An 18,178-nucleotide genomic window follows, 5' to 3' on the forward strand; every position below is an offset into this window, starting at 1 on the left:
GCATTTTAAAGCTTTTTCCATAAAATAAAATAAATATCTATTTAGACCCCCCCCCCCCCCCTTTTATTTTTCCTTCTCTCCTTTAATGTACTAAGACGTATAGTAATCATGTTGAATGGCACTTTGGAAAGAAGTTATACATTTTTATGATCTATATAAATATATATTGTTAGTCTATAATAATAATTGTCTATAATGAACATATGCTTTGTGATTTGTAATCTAAGAGATTATGTGATTGGTATTGTGGAAAACTTGTTAAAAAAGCAACAACAAGTATAATATTATATTTAGAACCCTTTTAGAGCAACAGCTCCATAAATATGGAACATGGGGGTCCAAATTTCTGTGAGTTATAAACCTGAACTTGTATAAGTAACCCAAAGGCTTCTTTGACCTTTTTCTTTTTCATTACAGTTAGTAGTGGTTTATGATAAAGGTTATTTTGGGTAGTATCAAGGTGCCCAGATATGTTTGAGGGTCCATCCCTTTGTCTTTAAAGTAGATCTCTAGCCAAAAGCAACAAGAGACGACTGCAAACCCAGCTTTTGCTGAAATATTCTACTACAATCTGGAGATGTCCCCAGTAGTACTTTTTCTGCCGCTAGATGTCCTCAGTCTGTTGGGCAGCATCATTTTAATCACTTCCCATGAGCCCAGGTCATCCTGTACCTGCCCCACCCTGTGACAAGGAGCAGCAGCACAGTCATGAGCTTATTTGTCTGTCCCAGTGCAGCAGTACAAAAATGTAATTTGTCTCCGGTGCTCTTTCTTTACCAATATGCACTCACCAGAAGGTTATTAATAAACAGCATTGGACACCATTCCAATCATAAGGAATCTCCAGCAATCAATCTTCCAAATATGCAGCACTCAGCCAGGGGGAGTCAGTGATGGCTGCTGATCCGGAACTCGGAAGTGGCGGTGTGGCGTCAAAATGTAAGGCCCCTCCCAATGCGTTCCATGTGCATGCATGTCTTCAGGGGATACGCCTACTGCCTACTGATTGGAATGGTGTTCAATGCTGTTTACTATTAACCTTCTGGTGAGTGCATATTGGTGAAGGAAGAGCACGGGAGACACATTATGTTTTTGTACTGCTGCACTGGGAAGTGTCACTATTAGAGGATTTTTCTTCAACTGCTACACTTTCTGATGTATATGGGAATTATTTCTATGGATACTACATGATCACGTTTATGGTGTTTATTCATTTATATTAATGCATGTTTTCTCATGCTCATTAAGATAAGCTTTATGATTGATAACGTTTTTATGCACTGTACTTGTTTGATTTTTATTATGTCATACTTACCTGCTCTATGTAATGGTTTTGCACAGAGTAGCCCAGATCCTCCTCTTCTCAGGTCCCCTGCTGGCACTCCTGGTCCCTCCCTCCTCCTAGGAGCACCCAAGCAAGCTTGCTCTCGTGCCACTGCTCTGCATGTCCGTTCACATACAGAGTTACGGCTCAGCCCCGCCCCCTCTCTCTCCTCATTCTCTCACTGGATATGATTGACAGCAGTGGGAACCAATGGCTTCCACTACAGTCTCAGTCAATGAGGAGGGAAACCCTCAGCAGAACCAAAGCTCTTGTGCACATCGCTGGATCGCGAATGGGCTCCGTTAAGTATTGGGGGGGGGGGGGTTACTTTCATGCATAGAGCTTTTCAAACCACTTTCGCTTCCTGTACTACAGACACAACAGGAAGTAAGAAGAAATCATTTCAAAATAAATGTCCCTTCTTGTTGTCACCACAGTAGGTGTCCCAGATGGAAGATTTCCCCTCTGTTCCTGTTCTGGTAATAACTCCTAATTTTGGATTTTCCCATCGCTTTCATTGCTGGTGACAATGGTTTCCCTTCACTTCCTGTCCCATAGCCAAAACAGGAAGTGAGAGGAAATCCCTCCAAAGCGGGGGGATTCTTTTTGTCATCAGAACAACTAGCATCCCCATTGCAGTTTAGACATTAATGGCTGTGTGTTGAGTTATTTTGAGGGGACAGCAAATTTACACTGTTATACAAGCTGTACACTCACTACTTTACATTGTAGCAAAGTGTCATTTCTTCAGTGTTGTCACATGAAAAGATAGAATAAAATATTTACAAAAAAGTGAGGGGTGTGCTCACTTTTGTGAGGTACTGTATGTATATATTACAGGTACAGTGGAACCTTGGATTACGAGCATAATCCGTTCCAGGAGAATGCTTGTAATCCAATGCACTCGCATATCAATGCGAGTTTCCCCATAGAAGTCAATGGAAACAAAGATAATTCGTTCTGCATTGACTTCTATTGCATGCAATACCGCATGTGGCCAGAGGTGGGGGGGGTGCCGGAGAGCCTCGGAAATACTCGGGGACAGCTCGGCTGAACTCGGAAAGCCTCGGAAAAGCTCGGAAACACTCGGGAACCGAGTATTTCCGAGGCTTTCTGAGTATTTCCGAACGGCTCCGAACCGTTCCGAGTTTCCGAGCGCCCCCGCACCTCTGGCCAAATGCGGTACTGCACCACCCATTAGCTTGAATTCTGCTTGTTTTGCGAGACAACACTCGCAAACCGAGTCAGAATTAAAAAAAAAAAGTTGCTCGTCTTTCAAAACGCTTGTTAACCGCGTTACTCGGTAACCAAGGTTCCACTGTATATATATATATATATATATATATATATATATATATATATATATATATATATAAATATATTTATATAAGTGTATACTATAATATATATTTTTTATATGTACACTGTATATACACATTCAGTACACCTAAGGAGGGTTGCCCTAACTATATTCCTAGAACCCACTTGGCCCTCATTCACATGGGCCTAAATTGCGATCCGCACTTGCCATTGGTTAGCGGGTGATCAGGAGGGATATGCCGCCTCCCACTTGCCTGTTTGATGAGGGATTCCACCTGAAAACCCTCTTCACCACATCCACATCCACATCCACTGGACAGGCCTGCGTCGGCCCTTTTCACCTGTATGGGGTGTGATGCCAGGCGATATCACCCGCTGGACACGACACGCCCCGTTATTCTTGACGTGCTGCAAAGGTTTCAGTTACATCCATTGCAGACACATCAAAACTAAATATGTGCAGGTCTTACAATTTGTTTTCCCTTGCATAATGCATAGAAGAACCCTCGCTCTATGTGTGGAAGCAGTGGTCTCTCTGTGAGGGACCTCTGCAGAGAGGACACTGCTTCCACACAGTAAGCAAAGGTCCTTCTCTGCTGCATATTGGGAGGTGAAAGGCTTTTCTACTTCAACTGTGGCTGCTTTCTGAAGAAAACGAATGGTAAGACTTTTGCACACCTTTTTCTTTTGATGCAAATAAAACCTGTTTTCATGACATACCTCATTTTAGACCCAGTAAAGTCATCAATGGGCCTCTGTGTTTCACTATATGCAATGCTGCCAGATCATGGCTGGTGGGAGGGGCCATCAGGGTGCTGTTCATAGCTTCCTCAGTACTCCTCTCAAGAGCCCTCAGTCCCGATGTAAGCAGTGGGCTGGCTCTTGGGAGGAGTTATGCAAATATCAAAACGCGTTGATGAGTGGAAGTCAATGCCCTAGGTAACACCCACAAGGAGCTCTCAGTAGCGCATGGGGGTGTTACCTAGGGCATGTGAATGCAGTCTGCTTAGGAATTGAAAGAACTGAAATCCAATGAGTAAAAGGGGCAGGCCAGAGGCAATAAGGTTGGGAAGGAAAGGGCTAAATGAAGCTGGACGTCCTTCAGTCGGGAAATGAGGTGCAGCTTTTAATGCACAGTGTGAGAAGCTCACAGTGTGCAGTGAAATCAGAGTAAGTCATTTCAGTCCAGGAGAGGAGCCGGTACAACTGTGCAAGATTATAGGGAAGGCCGGAGGTCAGCCTTACATACTGATACTGTGAGTAATTATAGGTAAAGAGGACATGTCATTAAGATATAAGATCCTTATCGATAGTAATTACAATGACGATACAGCAATAAATAAACATCTGGCTCAGCTGATGTCAGTACCTCTCCGTCTCACCATAGGTTAACTTGCCGTAATGTGTAAAAGAGCGCCACCTACTGACCCTTTTGCAGAAGAGCACCGAGGGAAATCCTGGCAGACTAATTGAAACAAATGCGATTCAACCCCAAAGGCCTCCAGAGTGACTCCATCTTACCTGGATGGGACTCTCAACAGACTAAGCTAGACACCTACAGAGAAAGAGAAGAGAAAGCAGAACGGTGATTGTCAGCTCCACTTGCCAAGTGCTTCCTGGATATATATATATATAATATTGACAAAAGTATTGGGACGCCTGCCTTTACACACACATGAGCTTTAATGACATCCCAGTCTTAGTCCGTAGGGTTCAATATGGAGTTGGCCCGCCCTTTACAGCTATAACAGCTTCAACTCTTCTGGGAAGGCCGTCCACAAGGTTTAGGAGGGTGTGGGAATGTTTGATCATTCTTCCAGAAGAGCATTTGTGAGGTCAGGCACTGATGTTGGATGAGAAGGCCTGGCTCGCAGTCTGTGCTCTAATTCATCCTAAAGGTATTCTATCGGGTTGAGGTCAGGACTCTGTGCAGGCCAGTCAAGTTCCTCCACCCCAAACTCTCTCATCCATGTCTTTATGGACCTTGCTTTGTGCACTGGTGCGCAGCCATGTTGGAACAGGAAGGGGCCATCCCCAAACTGTTCCCACAAAATTGGGAGCATGAAACTGTCCAAAATGTCTTGGTATGCTGACACCTTAAGAGTTCCCTTCACTGGAACTAAGGGGCCAAACCCAACCCCTGAAAAACAACCCCCACACCATAATCCCCCCTCCACCAAATGATTTGGACCAGTGCACAAAGCAAGGTCCATAAAGACATGGATGAGCGAGTCTGGGGTGAAGGAACTTGACTGGCCAACATCAGTGCCTGACCTCACAAATGCTCTTCTGGAAGAATGGTCAAACATTCCCATAGACACACTCCTAAACCTTGTGGACGGCCTTCCCAGAAGAGTTGAAGCTGTTATAGCTGCAAAGGGTGGGCCAACTCAATATTGAACCCTACAGACTAAGACTGGGATGCCATTGAAGTTCATGTGCGTGTAAAGGCAGGCGTCCCAATACTTTTGGTAATATAGTGTATATATGTGTGTGTATATGTATATATATATATATATATATATATATATATTATATATATATATATATATATATATATAATATTTATGTCACATACAATACAGTAGATCAGCAATGATGGTACTCCCACACTAGTCCTGTCTATGTTGCCCATAGTGGCTAATTAGCGGCTTTTTTTAAAATTCAGTGCAGGTTAGAAAATAAAAAATTCTGATTGGTTGCAAAGGGCAATGTACCCTTTCGGTTATTAGAAACCCAGAATTCTCACATTAAACCACACACACATTATGTATATCCTATTCCTCTTCCATTTCTGCCCTGTTATAGAAAGCCAGTGGATTCCTAGTTGTACTTTAGGCTCCGTTCACATATATATGCGAATTGAATGTGTTTTGAACCGCATCCGATTCGCATGACATGTGAACCGGCAGCCTTTTCTATGAAGCCGGGTAACACATATGCGGTGCAGCAGCAGTGCGAATTCGCCACAAATTTAATAAGAATCCTGTGCGTTTTCAGAGCACTGTAGTGCGAATCAGATGTAAATTCCAGGCTCATTGCTTTCTATGGGAACACATCTGAATCGTACATCTCATCCGTTTTGAACGCAAATTCAAACAGACAAAAAAAACAGCGTGGGGGTCCCCTCCAAAGTCCATATTAGATCTTTAGGTCTGGTATGGATTTTGAGGGGAACCCCCACGCCAAAATTATTTTTTAAAAATGACGTACAAAATCCATACCAGACCCTAATCCGAGCATGCAGCCTGGCAGGCCAGGAAAGGGGGTGGGAGGATGACTGAGCACCCTTGCCCCCCCCCGAACCATACCAGGCCACATGCCCTCAACATGGGGGGGTGCTTTGGGGCAGGACCCCCCCCAACCCCTAAGCACCTTATCTCCATGTTTATGGGGACAAGGGCCTCTTCCCCACAACCCTGGCCGGGGGTTGTGGGGGTCTGAGAGCAGGGGGCCTATTGGAATCTGGAAGCCCCCTGCCATTACCTATTTTATACAAAGCAGGGGGCTGTCATCTCCAGCCGTGCTCCTCAACTTAGTCAGAAACAAGCATGCAGGTTAGAAGTCTCACTTCACTGGCTGCACACTTGTTTGGGGAATAAGATGACAACCCTGTAAAGTCTATAGCCAAAAAACAAGGTGCCAAGTGTCACTTCTGTGTTTCGATTCTGACATATTTTTTTTCTTAAAGGATTACTCCATCTTGACACTGTGTGTTGGGTGAAGATTTCTATGCCCTATTTTTCCAGAGCGAAGATCCATCCCACTTCTCTCCGTGTCCTTGTTCTATGACCTGTGGTGTCAGAGATTCATTGTTCTGGGATCCCAAGAGTCAGTTTTCCATTTCGGTGTCAGTGTGGCATTGTTCTAGGACCCATATCATCCATTTCAAAGCGAAGTATGGCTTTTTTTTTTTTCCAAGAATCATACTTACATAGGTGGATGCTGCATCTGTCCCCCGCCGGCTCTAACACTGAGAACGGAGCAATCAAACACCACCGATCACTCAGCTCTCAGGGTTCCCCCAGCAGAAAGCTGGTGACTGTCAGTCACCGCCTCTCTGCTCTGCCCCTCCCCCCCTCGCTCACCGAAGCGCCAGGCTGTGGAGGGGGCCGGAGGGGCCGGCTCAGGCTCTCAGCGGCTTGCTGAAAGGCTGAGCCGGGTGTCAGTCCAGGCATGAGGGCGGATCCAGACTTCATTGTCACGATCTTGCCTGAGCCTGGACCGACCCTGTGATGTCAGCCGACAGCGGGCTTCAGCCTGTTGTCTGCTGAAAATGGGTCACAGAAGTGCAGAACAAACTGCACTCCTGTGACCCTCTGGAGAAGTACAGCCAAACGAGCTTTGGGGCTGTACTTCTCCTTTAACATTGTCACACCTTCCTGGGACCCCAAGTCACATGGGGGGGGGGGGGATTTACTAAAACTGGAGAGTGCAAAATCTGGTGCAGCTCTGCAGAGAAACCAATCAGCTTCCAAGTTCTATGGTCAAAGCTTAATTGAACAAGTATGAGTTAGAAGCTGATCGGCTACCATGCACAGCTGCACCAGATTCTGTGTGCTCCAGTTGTAGTAAATCTCCCCCCAATGTGACATTGTAATGGGTTCCTAAAGTTACATTGTGACATTATGCTTGGATAATACTATGGGGTTGATATACTAAAGGAAAACAGACTGTGCACTTTGCAAGAGCAGTTGCTCCAGAGCTTAGTAAATGAGGGTGAAGCTCTGCTGACTTCCATTATCCAATCGTGTCCAAGCACAAATGCAGGTTTTTTTCCTTGCATGTGATTGGATATTCTTTGCAAAGTGCAGCTTTACCTCATTTACTGAGCTCTGGAGCAACTGCAAAGTGCACAATCTATTTGCCTTTTGTAAATCCACCCCTAAGTATCATTGTGTTATTATTCTAGTACTCTAGTGGCATCTAGTAATATTAGTATAATAAATATACTATCTATCTATATCTAATATATAGTAATATTTTGACGTTCTGATACTGGGTGGAAGTAAGTATATTTAGGGTGTAAATTCAATCTTTATTTTTTGTATGGAGCCGTATGAGAGGGGTTTCCATAGTGCACGGTGGCTAATGATAAAGGCAAATGCTCCGTGTCCTGGTAATTTAGGACCATATTGAGGTCTGTTTTTTGAGGAGATGTGTGTTAGTAAGGCCAGCCGAGGCTCAGAATGAGGCTTGGTTGATTTGCATTCTATATACAATGGTGACGCAGTGTGCCTCCTGTGCCCCTGGACGACGACGTCTATGACGAAACGCGTAGGGTGGAGCGACGCGCTGACGTCTCCATCTCCCTCGTGTCCCGCAGGACGGGTTTGTTTGGTTGTGTGGCGGCCGACACAACCAAACTTAAGGCGTTTATACTATTACTGTTGTAAGTGAAGCATTTTTATTACCTCATAAATACACCAAGGATTTTATGCTATGTGCTGGTGAAATCTACTACCTTTCCTCACTGAGTGACAAACGGTATGCGGATGAGATCCGAGATGTGGAGAAAGGCCCAGGCTGGATTTTAAGCCACAGGTGCTTACAGGACACAGCTTTTGGTAGAGGTACAACGGCACAAGGTGATGGATTGTGGACATTGTCACTAAAGGAGTTTGCAATTTGTCACAAACACATGTGGATTTACTTATGGACTATGTTTTTTTCATTTCAATGTTTATTGTTCATTTTTGATTATTTAATGCAATCCTTTTCTTTTTTTTATTATTTTTTTTTTATACTTTGACATGGCTCTTGTACTCTGCACGTCATTGTTTTATTGCTGTGACCCCAAGTCACATTGAAACATTGTATCAGGGCTCCAAATGACATTGTGACATTGTCCTGGGAGCCTAAAGTTACATTGTGACATATTTCTTGGACACGTATTGTCATTGTGTTGTTGCGTAGTGACATAGCTCTTGGACTCTAAGCCCCTGATCACACCGGTGCGACTTGTCATGCGATTTGACAGGTCCAAATCGCATGATAAGTTGCACCCTATTGTCAGCAATGAAACTGTTCGAAACGCTGCCGCATGCTGCGGTGCGGCACCGATTTGAAAAAGAAGTTCCGGCCCTACTTTGGCAAATTTCAGGTGTGACTTGCATAGACATCTTGTGCATGAAATCGCACAGGTGTCAGGCAAGTCGCACTGAAATGCAGCTTTGAAATCGTGCGATTTCAAGTAAAGTCGCACAATTTCAAAGCCGCATTCAGTGTGAACGGGGGCTAAGTGATATTATGTTGTTCTACGACTCAAAGCGACATTGTGACATTGTACTGGGACCCTAAAGTTACATCATAACATTATTTTTGGATACTAGGTACCATTGTGTTATTATTTTACGACCCAAGTAACATTTTGAGATTGCTCTTGAACTCTACAAGTCATTTCAAAGGGAGAAGTAGAGACGGGAGTTTTAAGATGCCTATTAATTAAATTGAAAACAAATTGAAATTTATCAATTTTATTTAATAAACATCAGTTAGAAATATTACATAAAAACCAAGATGAATAAATTCATACGGTCATTGTACAAACATTTTTCGACTCTCCATGTTTCGCCATAATCATGGCTTCTTCAGGAGCTTTTGCAAGACTTTATGTACAGTATCACTATAAATAAACAAAAAATAATTTTAAGTAAACAAGAAATATATATGCATCAAAGGTTTTTAATATACATAGAGACCATATATAGTCTAAAAGTCTTTAAATTCAGAATACTGTAATGTAATATATGGGTAGTAAAGACTTTTAGACCATATATGGTCTCTGTGTATATTATGAACCTTTGATGTATATATATTTCCTGTTTAGTTAAAATTCTTTTTTTGTTTATTTATGGTGATACTGTACACAAAGTTTTGCAAAAGTTCCTGAAGAAGCCATGATTATGGCGAAACATGTAGAGTTAAAAAAACTTTTGTACAATGACCGTATAAATTTATTCGTGTTGGTTTTTATATAATATTTTAAACTGATGTTTATTAAATAAAATGTATAAATTTCAATTTGTTTTCAATCTAATTAATATGCACTTTAATTAATTTTGCAAAACATAAAGTCTTGCAAAAGCTCCTGAAAAAGCCATGATTATGGCGAAACATGTAGAGTTGAAAAACTTTTGCACAATGACCCTATGAATTTATTCATGTTGGTTTTTATATAATATTTTTAATTGATGTTTATTACATAAAATATATACATTTCAATTTGTTTTCAATCTAATTAATATGCGCTTTAATTAATTTTGCAAAACATAAAGTCTTGCAAAAGCTCCTGAAAAAGCCATGATTTTGGCGAAACAAGTAGAGTCGAAAAACTTTTGTACAATGACCCTATGAATTTATTTGTGTTGGTTTTTATATAATATTTTTAATTGATGTTTATTAAATAAAATGTATACAATTAATTTTGTTTTCAATCTAATTAATGTGCACCTTAATTATTTTTGCAAAACATAAAGTCTTGCAAAAGCTCCTGAAGAAGCCATGATTTTGGCAAAACATGTAGAGTTGAAAAACCTTTGTACAATGACCGTATGAATTTATTCGTGTAGGTTTTTTATATAATATTTTAAATTGATATTTATTAAATAAAATTTATAAATTTCAATTTGTTTTCAATCTAATTAATATGCACCTTAAAACTCCCATCTCTACTTCTCCCTTTAAAACATTTCTACTATGGGGAGGTGGTACATTTGAATAAGACCTGTCATCCTTTAAAATTAAAATTAAATCTATTTTTTCTACAAGCCATTGTTTTATCGATCTTGGACCCCAAGTGTCATTGTGACACTGTACCGGGACCCTAAAGTGACTTGTGACATTATTCTTGGACACCAAGTATCATTGTGTTATCATTCTAGGACCCCCAAATGCCACTTGTGTTCTCCAAATATGATCACAATGACATTTGGGGTCCTAGAACAATATCACAAAGACTTTTGGCGCCATGAAACTTAACACAATGACACTTATGCCCCGTACACACGGTCGGACTTTGCTCGGACATTCCGACAACAAAATCCTAGGTTTTTTTCCGGCGGATGTTGGCTCAAACTTGTCTTGCATACACACGGTCACATAAAGTTGTCGGAAAATCCGATCATTCTGAACGCGGTGACGTAAAACACGTACGTCGGGACTATAAATGGGGCAATAGCCAATAGCTTTCATCTCTTTATTTATTCTGAGCATGCGTGGCACTTTGTCCGTCGGATTTGTGTACACACGATCGGAATTTCCGACGGATTTTGTTGTCGGAAAATTTTATATCCTGCTCTCAAACTTTGTGTGTCGGAAAATCCGATGGAAAATGTGTGATGGAGCCCACACACGGTCGGAATTTCCGACAACAAGGTCCTATCACACATTTTCCGTCGGAAAATCCGACCGTGTGTACGGGGCATTAGGGTCCAAGAACAATGTCAAAATACCACTTGGGGTCTCCAAATAATGTCATAACGAGATTTTGACTTTGTTCTTGGACTCTAAGGGGGAGATTTACTAAAACTGAAGCACACAGAATCTGGTGCAGCTCTGCCTAGTAGCCAATCAGCTTCCAGGTTTTATTGCCAAAGCTTAATTGAACGTGCTGAGGTCAGAAGCTGATTGGTTACCATGCACAGCTGCACCAGATTCTGTGTACTCCAGTTTTAGGAAATCTCCCCCTAAGCCCCCCCGTCACACCGGTGCAACTTGTCATGCGATTTGACAAGTCCAAATCGCATGACATGTAGCACCCTATTGTCAGCAATGGAACCGTTTAAATTGGTGCGACGCTGACTTTGCGGTGCCGCACCGACTTGAAAAGGAAGCTCCTGCACTACTTTTGCCGATTCCAGGTGCAACTTGTATAGACATCTGTGCATCAAATCGCACAGATGTCAGCTAAATCGCACCTGAAGCGACACTGACATGCGGCTTTGAAATTGTGCGATTTCATGTGAAGTTGCTGGATTTCAGAGTCGGATTTGGTGTGAACGGAGGCTTAGTGCTTATTGTTCCAGGACCCCAAATGCCATTATGACATTGTTCTGAGGCTCTCAGGTCAGAGTATCATTATTCCTGGACCCTAAGTTTTATTGTGTCATTATCCTGGGACCCTGTGTGTTACTGTGATTTTGTTCTGGGGCCCCTATTGTTATTGCCACATCATCCTGGAACCCCAAGTGTCATTGCTCTAGAACCTTCCGTCATTGTGACGATGTCCTGGGGGGCCCCACGTGTCTTTCTTCTGGACCCTAAGAGCAATTGTAAAATTGTTCTAGGCATCTTGTGTCACTGTGACACTGCTCTGGGGCCCCAGGCATCATTGTAACATTGTTCTGGGGCCCCGGGCATCATTGTAACATTGTTCTGCCCCGGGCATCATTGTAACATTGTTCTGGGGCCCCGGGCATCATTGTAACATTGTTCTAGGGCCCCAGGTTTCATTGTTACGATCTTCTAAGACAAGTATAACTGTGACATCGTTTCAGGTCTTTAAGTGTCATTGCGTAACCCTAGAGGGACATTGTGCCATTCTTCTGGGACCCCGAGTGGGGCCCCTATTGTTATTGCCACATCATCTTGGAACCCCAAGTGTCATTGCTCTGGAACCTCCTGTCATTGTGACAATGTCCTGGGAGCCACACGTGTCTTTCTTTTGGGACTCACGTGCAATTGTAACATTGTTCTGGAACCCCAGGTATCATTGTTTCATTCTTCTAGGACCCCAAGAGTAATTGTAATATAGTTCTGGGGCACCTAGTGTCACTGTGACACTGCTCTGGGGCCCCCCGGGCATCATTGTAACATTGTTCTGGGGCCCCAGGTATCATTCTTCTGGGACCCTAAGTGCAATTGTAACATTGTTCTGGGGCACCTAGGTGTCATTTCAACACTGCGCTGGGGCCCCAGGTGTCATTATTTCATTCTTCTAGGACCACAAGTAATAATTGTAACATAGTTCTGGGGCAGCTAGTGTCCCTGTGACACTGCTCTGGGGCCCCGGGCATCATTGTAACATTGTTCTGGGGCCCCATGTGTCAATGTATCATTCTTCTAGGACCCCAAGTGAAATTGTAACATTGTTCTGGGGCACCTAGTGTCATTTTGACACTGTTCATGGGCCCCAGGTGTCATGGTAACATTGTTCTGGGGCCCCATGTGTCATTGTATCATTCTTCTAGGACCCCAAGTGCAATTATAACATTGTTCTGGGGCACCTAGTGTCATTGTTACGATCTTCTAGGACCACAAGTATAACTGTGACATTGTTTCAGGTCAGTGTCATTGTGTAAGCCTAGAGGGACACTGTGCCATTCTTCTGGGACCCCAAGTGTCATTGTCCCTAGACCCCCAGTGTCATTGTCCTGGGACCCCTGAGTGTCATTGTCCTGGGACCCCTGAGTGTCATTGTCCTGGAACCCAGAGTGTCATTGTCCTGGGACCCAGAGTGTCATTGTCCTGGGACCCCAAGTGTCATTGTCCTGGGACCCAGAGTGTCATTGTCCTGGGACCCCCAGTGTCATTGTCCTGGGACCCCTGAGTGTAATTGTCCTGGGACCCAGAGTGTCAGTATCCTGGGACACCAAGTGCCATTGTCCTGGGACCCCGAGTGTCATTGTCCTGGGACCCCGAGTGTCATTGTCCTGGGACCCAGAGTGTCATTATCCTGGGACCCTGAGTATCATTGTCCTGGGACCCCCGAGTGTCATTGTCCTGGGACCCCGAGTGTCATTGTCCTGGGACCCCGAATGTCATTGTCCTGGGACCCGAGTGTCATTGTCCTGGGACCCCGAGTGTCATTGTCCTGGGACCCCGAGTGTCATTGTCCTGGGACCCCGAGTGTCATTGTCCTGGGACCCAGAGTGTCATTATCCTGGGACCCAGAGTGTCATTATCCTGGGACCCTGAGTATCATTGTCCTGGGACCCCGAGTGTCATTGTCCTGGGACCCCGAGTGTCATTGTCCTGGGACCCCGAGTGTCATTGTCCTGGGACCCCGAGTGTCATTATCCTGGGACCCCGAGTGTCATTGTCCTGGGACCCCGAATGTCATTGTCCTGGGACCCTGAATGTCATTGTCCTGGGACCCCCGAGTGTCATTGTCCTGGGACCCCGAATGTCATTGTCCTGGGACCCGAGTGTCATTGTCCTGGGACCCCGAGTGTCATTGTCCTGGGACCCCGAGTGTCATTGTCCTGGGACCCCGAGTGTCATTGTCCTGGGACCCAGAGTGTCATTATCCTGGGACCCCGAGTGTCATTGTCCTGGGACCCCGAATGTCATTGTCCTGGGACCCGAGTGTCATTGTCCTGGGACCCGAGTGTCATTGTCCTGGGACCCCCGAGTGTCATTGTCCTGGGACCCAGAGTGTCATTATCCTGGGACCCCGAGTGTCATTGTCCTGGGACCCCGAATGTCATTGTCCTGGGACCCCCGAGTGTCATTGTCCTGGGACCCCGAGTGTCATTGTCCTGGGACCCCGAGTGTCATTGTCCTGGGACCCAGAGTGTCATTATCCTGGGACCCTGAGTATCATTGTCCTGGGACCCCCGAGTGTCATTGTCCTGGGACCCCGAGTGTCATTGTCCTGGGACCCCGAGTGTCATTGTCCTGGGACCCAGAGTGTCATTATCCTGGGACCCCGAGTGTCATTGTCCTGGGACCCCGAATGTCATTGTCCTGGGACCCCGAATGTCATTGTCCTGGGACCCCCGAGTGTCATTGTCCTGGGACCCCGAATGTCATTGTCCTGGGACCCGAGTGTCATTGTCCTGGGACCCGAGTGTCATTGTCCTGGGTCCCCGAGTGTCATTATCCTGGGACCCCGAGTGTCATTGTCCTGGGACCCCGAATGTCATTGTCCTGGGACCCGAGTGTCATTGTCCTGGGACCCGAGTGTCATTGTCCTGGGACCCCCGAGTGTCATTGTCCTGGGACCCAGAGTGTCATTATCCTGGGACCCCGAGTGTCATTGTCCTGGGACCCCGAATGTCATTGTCCTGGGACCCCCGAGTGTCATTGTCCTGGGACCCCGAGTGTCATTGTCCTGGGACCCCGAGTGTCATTGTCCTGGGACCCGAGTGTCATTGTCCTGGGACCCCCGAGTGTCATTGTCCTGGGACCCAGAGTGTCATTATCCTGGGACCCCGAGTGTCATTGTCCTGGGACCCCGAATGTCATTGTCCTGGGACCCCCGAGTGTCATTGTCCTGGGACCCCGAGTGTCATTGTCCTGGGACCCCGAGTGTCATTGTCCTGGGACCCCCGAGTGTCATTGTCCTGGGACCCAGAGTGTCATTATCCTGGGACCCCGAGTGTCATTGTCCTGGGACCCCGAATGTCATTGTCCTGGGACCCCCGAGTGTCATTGTCCTGGGACCCCGAGTGTCATTGTCCTGGGACCCCGAATGTCATTGTCCTGGGACCCCCGAGTGTCATTGTCCTGGGACCCCGAGTGTCATTGTCCTGGGACCCCGAGTGTCATTGTCCTGGGACCCCGAGTGTCATTGCACCAATGTATGGAGACCTCTATTGACCATGTAACATCGTTCTTTTAGCCCAAGTATCATTCAATGACAGAGTGTGTAATAATGATTCTGACATCCCATAGTATCCCTCTCTATTATCCTGGGATCCCCCCGCTGTAATAAAAAATGTAGGGAATCCCAGGTGTCGTCATGTAAACATCAAATAAATCCTGTCAATGTAAAATCTTCCCGACCCCCCCCAGATTTTGTCACCCCTTTGTTCTGATGAGTGATGTATTCTGGAACCCCACCTGACAGCTTTTCCCATCCAAACGTTGATGACCATCGCTTGGTGCAGGACACTTCTGCTACATCCACCGCCCGGCGTTTCCAGGGCCAATCATTGGTGAGCGCCCCTCATTACCTGACACCCTCTCCCTCATTCCTCAGACTGATCAATGATTAAACACACAAACTTTAACAAAATATGTCTGCAGGGTAACAAAGTGATGCCACAAGTCTCCCCTAGCAGTCCTAGTATTCAGACTCGGGGCGCCCTCTGCTGCACACAGGCTGCCATTACACCTTGCCAGATTTTGCAGCCTTTTTTTTTTTTTTCCTCCCTGTCTAGCTCGTGTCCCTTAAAGGGGAAGTACACAGAACACCTGTTGATAAATCACACCATGACTTGGTTTGGAGACAGAGAGAATAATAATAATAAATATTAAAAAAACTGAACATGTCTCAGTGAGCTCCTGCTTCCTTCTTCCTGGGGATCAGTGGAGGAAAGGTACAGGGATGACATGTATGGATTATTCCCAGCTGTGGGGGTTCCCTGTAAATGCTTAACCCCTTGTTGTTTAGGGGACCCCCCCCTGTTTTTGGTGCAAGTTTCAATGTGTGCAATGAATGGGATGGCTTATTAAACAAGGCATGCAATGCAAGAGGGGGGGTAAGTAAGCAGGGGGGGTCCCTTTAATGGGGGGTAAGTAAGGGAGGGGGGGTAAGGTTGGTAATGAATTGGCCAAGTGGCAGCTCTGGCATGAAGGTATGGAAGGGGTAGCCTGGCACGGAACCCCTATGCATGCTATAGGAAGGATGGGGGGGGGGGGGGGGGGACACTTGATGCAATGAGCGGTAAGTTTGCAGCAGGACAGCAGAGGGAAGACAGAGGAGTGATGATCCCTACCTTACTGCACTTTGTCGCTCCGTCCTTGTCGCTTCTCGTGGCGCTGAGATTGGTGCTGCCTGGCAGGGTGGGCTGCTGGAGAGGGGCTTTAAGAGAGAGAGAGGGGGGCGGGGCCAGGGTGACATCTGATAGGGGGGCTGAGGGCCACTCAGGAGTGCCGCCAGTGCAGGTTGGGGAAGAGGAAGGTAATAAGAGGGGGCTGCCGGTGCCTGTTTGTCTGCTTGGCTGGGGGGGGATGGGAGAAGGTGGGGTTTGGGGGGGCTGTGTGCACTGAAATGGGGGTACGCACACACACAGCTCAGGGGGGATCAGAGAACAGAGGGACACATACTCCGGGCACCTCGTGAGCTCCCAAGTCACAAAAAGTCACTGACAGCGCCCCCTATCGGCTCTATTCCTGCGGAGCTATAAATAGACCTGGAGCACTTCATGTCACCCACGTAATGTGGAGTTGTACCCAATCTACAGACTGAGAGAGGAATAGATAGAAACAAGATATCTATCTATAGATACATCATTCTATATTCATACATGGAGGATTATTATATAGAGCTATAAATATATACTGTATATACAATTTATACAGAAAACTCTGTCTCCATACATATAAAAACTATTTATCTCTCACTATATATATCTATATACATAACACACACTCCCTCCCCCTCTCTCTCTATATATATACTGTGTATATATATATATATATATATATATATATATATATATATATATACTGTGTATATATATATATATATATATATATAAAAACAATTAATCGATTTTTCCTTCTTAATATATAACTATATACATAACACCACCTATCTCCCCCCCCACCCACCCACCCACCCTCTCCCCTATCTCTCTCTCCCTCTTTCCCCCCTCTCTCATATCCCCCTGCTCTCCCTCTCCCCTCTCTTCCCCCCACTCTACCTCTCCCCTCTCCCCAACTCTCCCCCCCCTCTCTCTCTTCTCTCCCCCTCTCTTTCCCCCCTTTTCCCTCTCTCCCCCTCTCTATCTCTCCCCCAACTCTTTCTCCTCTCCCTCTTTCTCTCTCTTTCCTTCTCTCTCTCTTTCTCTCTCCCCCTCTCTATAACTGATTTATCTATCTCTCGTTATATATAACAAAAAACATAACACTATCCCTCCTCTCTCTCTCTCCCTCTCTCTTACTCCCCCCCCCTCTCTCTTTCCCCCTCTCTCCCCCAACTCTCTCTCTTTCTCCCCCTCTCTTTCCCCCTTTCCCCTCTCTCCCCCAACTCTTTCTCCTCCTCCCTCTTTCTCTCTCTTTCCTTCTCTCTCTCTTTCTCTCCCCCCTCTCTATAACTGATTTATCTATCTCTCGTTATATATAACTAAAAAACATAACACTATCCCTCCTCTCTCTCTCCACTCTTACTCCCCCCCCCCCTCTCTCCCCCAACTCTCTCTCTTCTCTCCTCTTTCTCCCCCCTCTATAACTGATTTATCTATTTATCTCTCTTTATATATAACTAAAAACATAACACTATCCCTCCTCCTCTCTTTCCATCTCTCTCTCTCTAAATTATCTATCTATCTATCTATCTATCTATCTATCTATCTATCTATCTATCTATCTATCTATCTATCTATCTATCTATCTATCTATCTATCTATCTATCTATCTATCTATCTAAATAAACCACCATCTCCCCTCTCTCCCTATTAACTATTTATCTCTCTTTATATATAACTATATATATAAAACTTTCTCCCCCCCCCTCTCCCCCACTCTCTATTACAAATATTTATCTATATCTATCTCCCTCTATATATAACTATATACATAAAACTATCTATCTATCTATCTATCTATCTATCTATCTATCTATCTATCTATCTATCTATCTAT

Source organism: Aquarana catesbeiana, linkage group LG11 (genome assembly GCF_042186555.1).
Source record: "Aquarana catesbeiana isolate 2022-GZ linkage group LG11, ASM4218655v1, whole genome shotgun sequence".
Lineage (NCBI taxonomy): Eukaryota > Metazoa > Chordata > Amphibia > Anura > Ranidae > Aquarana > Aquarana catesbeiana.